We start from the raw sequence: 10,104 nt of genomic DNA, 5'->3' as shown, positions 1-10,104 counted from the left end.
GTTTCTTGGTTGTACAATCTGGTGCTGGGGAGAGAGAGAGAATTCCTAACATGGTGTGTACAATTTATTTTTGTGATAAACAAAATAAATAGGAACTTATTTTCCAGTTTCTTGGGGGGTTTTGTGATTTGTTTTTTGGTTTTTTTGTTTGTTTGGGGGTTTTTTGGTTTTGTTTATTTGTTTGGTTTGGTTTTTTAATGCAACTTCTAGAATTAGTTGTTGCTTTACTCCATTGCAGTTTCCTTCCACTGGATACATTTTATTACAAAGTTATATGCTTCAATAGATGCTTTTAGTACTGCCTTGAGAATCTAAATGTTTTCTTTGTATCTTAAAATGTGAGAACATAAATTCTTATGATGAAGACCTGCAGTGAGGCTAATCTATGGTGACCCCTTGTGGGAAAACAACTTCAGATTTATATGGCTAAATAAAGTCTGGTGTGATTGAGGGATGAGGAGGAAAAGCAGCAATTTTTTTAAACAATAATGCCTCTTCCATACCCTGAAAGGATATGAACATCAAAAATTGTATTGTTTGGGACTACTTTTAGGCAGAGGAGCTTGGAAAAACGCTTGAGACAAATTCTTCAAAAAAGCGAGATAAAGCATGCCATGAATGTTCTGATCCTGATTTTTCCAAAGCTTTTTTTCCTTATGCCAGCATTAATACTGGTTCAAGGAATATGAATGATTCTGCTGAGTCAGAGAAACAGATATTTCTATTCTTTGCACAGTTTTAAGTCACAGGTCAGGACTAACAGTTGAGTGGATTTTTTTACTCCTTTTTTACTTACTGGGGATCTCCAAAAGGAACAAGTCCTGTTCTCAGGAGCAACCTGTAACACACTAGAGATTTGCAGATGTTCTCAGCTTTCCCTGATTGTATTCCAAGCAGGAGGCTTTTTATTTTTTTCAGGAATACCACTGGAGGTCACTCATGTACTAACAAACAGTGCTGCAGGGGAAAAAAGTAATTTAAACTACCCAAGAATGAACGTGACTTGAAGATTATGTTAAAATGGAGGTGAATTTGGAATTATGTTGGGCAGATATTCCTCACACTTACAGTAGACTATGACAAAAGTAGCAAGTAAACTAATTATCCTAATTTTCTTATCAAAAGACTAATCCCCTCCCCACAACATTAGCAGGCCAAGGTAGCTTTGATCTAGCTACAGTAATAATGGAAATGCATCACAAATCTTAATCAAAAGTAGCAAAAATTAGGAAAATAGAACTAATCTAAAAATGCTCACTGGGGTAAGCATTGGGGGACATCAGTGTGACAAAAAAAATTGAAAAAAAATATTTAAGATAGGAGAAGAAAGACTGCCTGGGAATTTTATCGCTATGTTATTTCTGACAGCAGAAAAAATTGCAAGGAAGAAGTAATAACCTCTATTTCATGTGACCGGTTTCCCTATCTCCACTTGCTCTTAATCCATTTTTATCACTAACTTTCAAACTTTCAGATACATTTTGTTGGAATTCTGAGTTGTAGAGAAATGGAAATTGTCAAAATGTTTTTCTTCGTTCTGCTAAAAATTTAATATTGATTTCTTGCTCTGAAGTGAAGAACTAGAAAATGTAATTCCTGTTTCAGCAATATCATTACAATATCTCAGCCTAATGGGCCCAACCTTGTTGTTTCACTTCAGAAGCAGAATAAAAACTGCTACTGGCTGGTAACTCTCTACCTCAGGCTCCAGGCCCATTAATATTGATACCAAAATTCTCACAGTATGAGAGAGCAAATTAAAACCAGACAGGTATACATAATAATTAAGGTATTGCTTACAAATTAACAGGGAAAAAATTTCCAGAGCAGCTTTATTCACCTGCACAAAGAGAGAAAGCCATCTGTCAGTGGAATTTCGTGCTTGTACAACACTTTGTATAGCTCTGCCTTGCTCTGTACTTTTAATTTACTATTATGTCTTTCCATTTGATTCTGGCAGCTTCTAGGAGGGTTCTGCAGCTGCTGTGTCCCACCAGCCACTTTCTGATTGACAGGTTTTTGTTTCAAAAAACTGCATTAAAAATAAAAAGGCTTTTTTTATTTTTGATTTCAAAAAGCTGCATTAGCTGCATGTTAAGTAATTATCTGCCTGCTGATAGGGACCACTGGGCTTTGGCTGCTCTGTAAGGATTCCTCTTCCACTGGGAGATGGGAGCAGAGCAAGCCGAGCTGTTGGTAATTTGTGTGGGTGCTGGGGAATGGCAGAAACTCTCCTCCAAGCAGTGGCAACTGTGCAACACCAAGGGTGATGAAACACTGGGGCTGATCTCTAGCACCCTGGAACAATTTCCCTTGGCACCATGCTGGTGACAGCCTAGATGTGGCCACATCTCTCTTCACAGAGAGAAGCAGGCACGACTTCCCAAGGACTTGTCCTGGGAAATGCAGTGAGAGACCTCAGAGAAGGAGAGAAAACAATTCTTATCTCTACTTGCTGCACCTCTTGTTTTGCACATGTGGAATGTGTTATGGAAATTGTTTGCCTGAAGGGATTTGGTAATTGGATTCTGGGGATGGTTGTTTATATTAATTAACCAATCACTCAAAGCTGTGCCTGACTGTCTGGAGACAGTCACAGGTTTTCCTTGAATATAATATCTTTTAGTATCTCTTTAGTATAGTTATAATATAGTATTAATGGAATGTAGTATAGTTTTAATAAAGTAATTGTTCAGCATTGGGAAGCAATGGAGTCAGATGCCAATCATTCCCTGCATTCAATACCCAGACAGGGTTTGGGCAGGGGCACGTTGTGTCTGAGCCTCTCCCAGCTCTGGGCTCCTTCCCTGGGGGAGCTGTGTGCTGGTCCTGGTGTGACATCCAAGGAATTGCAGAAGGAGAGGTGCAGATTACTCTCTTTGAAGAAGGGAAAATGGGATATCAGCTGGAATTCTACTGAGGTGAGAGCCTGAACCTGGGATGGAGGGATGGTAGGGGCTGGGCTGGGTGGAGCAGAGGAGGAGGACACCCTTGAGGGAAGTTGCTGAAGTTCACAATTTCTGACAGCAGCAGCAATGTTCCTTGTCCCTGCCCAGACCTAAGTGCACAGTGTGCCAGTGTCAGGGCTGTGTGTGAGCCTGCAGGACACTGCTGGGAGCTTTGGGTGTACTGGAGGTGCGGGAATGTCCAGAGCTGCTGTTGGTGATGGCACCAGAGAGCCCTGGGGAAGGACTGAAGGACAAACAAACAAAGCAGAATCACAGGCTTCACAAGCAGAATTTTAATTAAGCCCCTAGCAGTCAGCAATTCAGTTTGCACATCTGACAGCTTTACATCACTGTCTGGAGAATTGCATGAAATTGCAGATATTTACATGGCAATTGCTCTGGTCAAGAGTTCAGGGTTTTGGGTTGTTTCAAAAAATCAATGACCTTGTACAGAAAGCAGGAAATGTAAATGTGCTCCTGCCCTGAAAGATTCAACTATTCCATGTAATCATATCCAGTAGCTGGATGGGGTGGTCATATCAGCAGTTAACTTAAGAGCATCCTCAACAGAGATAGCAGAGGTTCTAATATAATCTAAAATCATCTGTCCCAGCAATGGGTGGGAGGATGGCAGGAAGGGAAAGGAGAAAGGGAGGAATTTTTGCTTTGCTCTGTAGTGCTGCCCCTCAGGATCACAGCAATAAGGGCAGCCACAGGACCATGTGCCCTCTCCATAGCTGAGCTGGGTCCATGTTTGGTTGTGAAAAAGAAAGCCCACCTGGTTTTCTCAGTTGGGATTTTTATCTGTAAATCTGACATCCTGAGCTTTCAGAGTAATGGATGTTCTAGAGATGATGAAGAGAAAGCAAAGTTTATAACATCTCTCATATGCCAATTCAATTGCATCAAAATCTCTTTATCCAAAAGTGGCATTTCTTTACCTGAAGTGACCATACTTCTGAGACATCTGATAGAGAATATTGTGCCTTACCAGAGTGGGAGGCTGCTCTTGCCTACCCTAGTAGGACAATGACTCCAACAAATGATTCTTTAAAGAACCAAGGGACACCTGCAAACCAGCTGCCCTTGTCCCTGTGGGGGAACTCAGCTTGCCAGGTGCTCACTGGAACACCACACAGCTGGGCCCAGCAGCCCCAGGAGGTTCCCCAAACACCTGGACCACAACTCCTCGCTGCAGGGGCTCGGGGGCAGCTGGCAGAGGCGCCCTCTGGGATCTGGTGCTCGTTCCCAGAGGGGCTCTCGTGGCTGCTGGGGGATTGTCTGGGCCACAGCGACCGCGCAGCCGCCGAGTTTCAGATCTCTGCTGCTCTGCCCGCGCCCGGCTGGCTCCGAGATGGGCCGGGCACAGCTGAGCCTGCCTGGAAAAGCAGCAGCTTTTATCCATGTGGCCATGGCAAAGCTGCTGTGCCAAAGGGATCCTTTCACCCCATGTGAAAGAAGCCAATCCCCACACAGAGTTCAGCTATTTCCTTTATTTACAGTTCTGCACAGGAGGAGCTGCTGGGTGGCAAATCCACAGAGCCAGCACAGTAACTATCAAAACTTTTCATTATTTATACATTTTAGTGAACAAAGGCATTCATGTTCATTGCCTACCAGTTATATGGCTCTCTTATTAAATACATATAATATTTTTGTTTAAATTATTTTCATTTTTTATAGCATCATATCTAGATATTTAGATGTTACATTTGTATTACATGGAACTCTAATATTCTAGATCATGTATTACATTTTTGACATCTTACAATATTCAAAATATATTATTTCTCAATATTTATTATATATAGACATTATAACTATTAAATATTATACAATATTTATATTTGTATTTTATAATGGTATTTTGTTTCTGTATGTATTAAATACTGATGCAATCTTTTATCTTATTATTGAATAATATTCATTTACAATAACTTAATAATTAATATTAGTATCTTGGCATTAAAATGTCAGTATTGATACTTTTCTTCTACTGGTTTAAAGATTCCCTTGCTTTTTATGCTAACGACTCTTTGTGCTCAGTCTGTCTCTTCTTTTTTCTCGCTGGGTTTCTGGTGTCACTGGGCCAGGACTTGGTAGTCGCCATGCCCCTATGCCAGAAGTACCTTTTTCCCAGCTGGAGCTGATTTCAGCACAGTTGCTGGGTTGGCTTTATGAGTTTTGTCCTTATCTGAGAAGTTGTGCCAAATGTCCTTGTGGCTGTCACTCTGCATCCTTGGTGTCCCCTCTGAGCAGGAGCTCCTTCTCCCCAGGCTTTGTGCCCCTGCCCTTGGCTCTGACATGGCTGGTGCCTCTCAAGCCCTAAGCCTCAGCCAGGCCATTTTCCCGATGAGGAGCGATGTCCCTGAGCCCTGGAACATCACAGGCAGCCCGTGTGGCACCGGGCAGGCTCTGGGCCTGCGGGACCGGGCCTGGCGCTGGCAGCGGGCACTGATTGTCCGGCTGTGCCCTCAGGCAGGGCCAGCAGAGCAGTGCCCGCAGCGCCCGCCTGAGGCGGGATGGGTGTTTCTTGGGGGGAGCCGGCTGCTCCCTGAGGGTCTGGGCTCCTGCCTGGGGAGCTGAGGGGCCTGGGGGGCTGCTGGGGCTGTGCAGGGCCCCCGGCACAGGCCCTCGGCTCTGTGCCCCTGCTGCCTTCACCTGCTCTGCCAAGGCAGAGTCCTTGGGGTCCTGCAGGAACTGTGCATACTTGGGGTTGATCCAAATGGTGGTGATTGTGATCTCTTCTGCATCTTTCTGCAACTCCTCTATGTTTCTCCTGTATCCCCTTTGGGACAGCTCTGGGTCATGTCTGACTTCCTCTTTGTACAGCTCTTGGTCAGTGGAGCCTTCCCAATGGGAAGACTCACGGTATTTCTCATATTCCCACTGGTAAAGATTTTGGGCATTTTCATTTTGCCATTGAGAAGGCTTCTTGTGTCCCTCATACTCCCAAGGGAGCAGTTCGTGGACTCTCACATCTCCCCACTGGGAATGCTTCTTGTATCTATCGTGTTCCCATCCATGGAGCTTTTGGACATCCTCATTTCCCCATTGGGAAGGCTCATGGTATCTCTCATATTCCAACTGGTCCACCTCTTGGACACTCTCATTTTCCCATCGAGAATGCTCCTTGTGTCCTTCATATTCCCAAGGGAACTGTTTATGGACTCTCATGTCTTCCCAGTGGGAAGGTTCCTGGTATCTCTCATATTCCACCTGGTCCAGCTCTTGGACATTCTCATTTCCCCATCGGGAAGGCTCCTTGTGTACCTCATATTCCCAAGGGAACAGTCCTTGGACCCTCACATCTCTCCACTGGGGCAGGCCCTGGTATCTCTCATATTCCCACTGCTCTAGCTCCTGGCCCCTCTCCTTTCCCCACTGGACCAGTTCCCGGCCCATGTAGGGTTTCCTCTCTCTCTCCCTCCTGGCCAAGTCCCATTCCACAGTCTGTGGCCTTGGCAGCTCTGAACCCCCTACTGCCCCATGCCCCTGCTCCCTGAGGGCTTCCAGCCATCCATGGCGGCGGCTGGAGGGCCACCAGGTCCTGTGTGGGGCACGACCCTGCCTCTCTGCCCTGGCTGTGGGGGAAGGAGGCGACCGCCTTGACACAGTCGCCAGCCCGGCCCTGGCTCCTGGGCCTCTGCCTCCGGCCTCATGCCAGATCTCTCTGTCTCTTCTCCCTCCATGGCTGGCCATCACCTGGGGTTTCATGCGCCGGCCCCGTTGCTCCGTGGCAAGGGAGGAGTTGGGGTTCACCTCCTCTGTGAGCGGCTCTGTTGTGCTCTGCCACAGAAGTGCTCAGGGGAGCTGCTGCCTCCTGGCAGAGTAGCTCTGCTGGGACTGGGCACCCCAGGGCTCTGCGCCCCTCAGACACCCCTCTGGCACCCCTCAGACACCCCTCAGATATCCCTCAGACACCTCTTAGACATCCCTCAGACACTCTTAGGCACCCCTCAGACACCCCTCAGACACTCCTCAGACACCCTCAGACACCCCTCTGGCAGGGTGGGGCTCTGCTGTGTCACAAAGGCCTCCGGATGCCACTGTGTCCTGCATCACCCACCACAGGCCCTGTCACAACACACCTGCGTCACAAAGGGCCACACCCCACATCCAGCACAGAGCAGCCACAGATTTGGCACGCGTAGCCCGTGATGTGCCCAGGCCCCTGTGAGGGGAACTTTCCTTAGGGACACTGGACCAGCAGAGGCCTTCAGAGGCCTTCAGTGGCCTGCCAAAGACACCAGCGTCAAATTCAGAGTTTTTGTCAGTTTTCATACAACAAAGGGTTTCCCCTTCTCTCAGTGTGTGTGATGCTGTTTGCACACTAAGCAACAACTGCAGAGTTTTGTGAACAGCCCCTCACATCTTTTCATGCAATAAAGAACCTTGCTAGTGTCACCTGTGGGCACTGGGCATAGTAAAGAAACCTGCTAGTGTCACCTCTGGGCACAGGGGTTTGGCTACCAATGGGCCCAGGCTTTCTCCTCCAAAAAAGAAAGATCACAGAATCTCTGTGCACAGGAGGCCGAGGCCTACTTACCTGGCTTGTGGCAGAATAACAAAGCCCAGTGAATAAAATTGCAGTGCTGCCCCTCAATACCCAGCAACTGCAGGAAGGCACCCCTTGGGGCTCTGGTATCAGCCTGTGGGAGCACTTACAGAGATCACCAAACCTTCCCTTCCCCTGCCCTGTGTCTTCTTGAAGGGTGAATGCAAGCTGCCCTTTTCTTCTTGCTGCCTCCTCTCCTGAGAATGTCAAAGTAACTGAAAGGAGAAGTAAGCCCATTCCATGTTTCATTGTGTCCACAGCCTGCAACGTCAATTCAGAACTAAGGACTTTCTGTAAACTGTGCTGCATGATTGTTGTTATCCAGAGGAGGTTTGTGATAAAGGGAGAAAATGCATAATAATTCAAAGTTTCAGATTTCTTTATTTCTGTCTCATTCCTTTTCAGGAAGTTCCACTTTGGATTTCAGAGTGCCACCTTCTCAGCTTAGTGCTACTTGCATCCTTTCTCTTCTTTCATTGTTTGTCTGCTCTGCTTCTTTCATACTGTCTGTCTTTACCTGTGGCACCTCCCAGCCAAAGACCCTCACCTGATTTTTTTTCCCAATCCATGTGCTAAAAGAACCCTTGATTAAGTTATGAAACCTGCTCATGCAATGTCATTGCAAGATCTTGCTCCACTTGCCTTGCAGCCCCTTCAGAGCTTTGCGTTAAAGGGCAGGAACATCTTTTCCTTGCTGGAAACTGGAATTCCAGACCATTGCAGTGTGTGCCATGGACCACAGAGAGGAATTCCCGAGGCTCTCGGGGTGCTGGTTCTGCCTCTCGAGGGAGCTGTGCAGGTGACAAGGTCCCAAAGCCACATGGGCTCCTGGAGCAGACAGGAAAGGATTCTTTGCTGGACATTCTCAAGCACATTCCTGTGGAGAGTTTAGTTCAGGCATGGCTTGAGGAAAAAGGCCACGAAGCCATGCAGCTGAGAGAAAAGTAACAGGTAGCTGTAAAGCAGTTTCAAAGCAGTTTCCAGCCTGACTTCTATAAACAATTAGTCTCTCTCAGGCATCCTTGTATAAACAATAAAGTTCTCAGGCAGTCTTCCCATAACAAAGGTAACATCCTCTCTGGGAAAAGATGGCACCCTGAGAACAGTTATGGAAGTTTTGAGAACCGTTCGTATCACAGTGAGAACACTGATTTTGTTTGATGTAAACAATCAACGGTATTGTAAAACAAAAGGAGTGGTTAGAGTTTTCTCTGTTAGCCTATCATAAAGCTGTATTTTGGAATATGCATGAAGTTCGTTAACACTATTATTTAAGCTGACTGATCGATCAATAAATTGAGTTCGATGCACAATGGTCGTTCTCCCCTCACTTCAACACATTCCCAGCTCAAAGCAGAGGCAAGAAGAAGAGGGAAGAGAGGAGCTGACAGAATCCCGGAATGCTGGCGGCTGGAAGGGACCCTGAGCAGGTGTTACAAACGCATGAGGGAGAGAGGCCTCTGCCCAAATGCAGGTGCAAAGGAGGCCATATGAAGACAATATTTAACATGGAGCTTATTTATCACGAAAGGGGAGGAAGAGAGGTAGAAAGAAATAGCAAAAGGGTCTCACAGAGAAAGAGACAGTGAGAGACAGAGAGAAGAGACTACTATCAGCTGGAACCAGATGATCTTTAAGGCCCTCCCCTTCATTCTGTGATTCTAGAAGGTGTGGATTTTTATTATTATTATTATTATTTGCTACTACTACAATTTCATCTTCTTCATCTTACTATTCTTATTCTTATTTACTATTACTAGTATTTTTCTTTCTTAGTACTTGTTCTTCTCATTGTTTTTCTTATTCTCTCTTACAAATTACTACTACTAATAATTCTTATCTTCTTATTCTTAATCTTGTTCTTCTTATAACTCTTAATCAACTTATCCTTATTATTTTTGTTATTATTTTAATTACTATTTAGTCCTCTTAATCCTCTTCTTCTTCTTTACTACTACAATGATTTCTTCATCTTGTTATTCTTATTCAACTTTTTTTGTTATTCTTTTTCTTCTTGTAATTATTATAATTTACTACTAATATTTCTTAATCCTCTTATTCCTCTTAATCTTACTCTTATTCATATTCCTATTCTTATTTTCTTGGGGGTTTTTTGATGGGGGAGGGGTTTTGTGTGGTGATGTTTTGTTTATTGGGGGATTTTTGGTGGTTTTAGGGTTTTTTTTGTTTGTTTTTTTGTGGGTTTTCTTTTCTTAGTGCTACTATTTCTTAAGCCAAACTTTCATTGTTTTGGCTCTCTGTCCCTGCCTCTGGCACCTGCTACTCAAAGGAGGGAGAAGCCCTGTGCTCAACCCAGGCCTCTGAGGGACAGGCCCTGGGAGCCCATTTTCTGCAAAAACTCCATCCCGTCTTCTTCACTCAGCTCAAAGAAACCCAGTTTGTGCCATGTCCTTCTCCTGCAGCAAGGGCTTGATCCCATCGCTGCGGACACTCACATGTTCTCAGTTGCCTGAGCAAGCTCTTTGTCACCATCATTGTCCCAGCTGGACTGCACACAGGCTCTGCTACCATTGCCTTGGGACAGCTCCTGTCCAGCAGAGTCTTCCCCTCTGGAAAGCTCTTGGCCAACAGAGTCCT

This window comes from Ammospiza nelsoni, chromosome 2, assembly GCF_027579445.1.
Source record: "Ammospiza nelsoni isolate bAmmNel1 chromosome 2, bAmmNel1.pri, whole genome shotgun sequence".
Lineage (NCBI taxonomy): Eukaryota > Metazoa > Chordata > Aves > Passeriformes > Passerellidae > Ammospiza > Ammospiza nelsoni.
Note: the sequence above shows the minus strand (reverse complement) of the source record.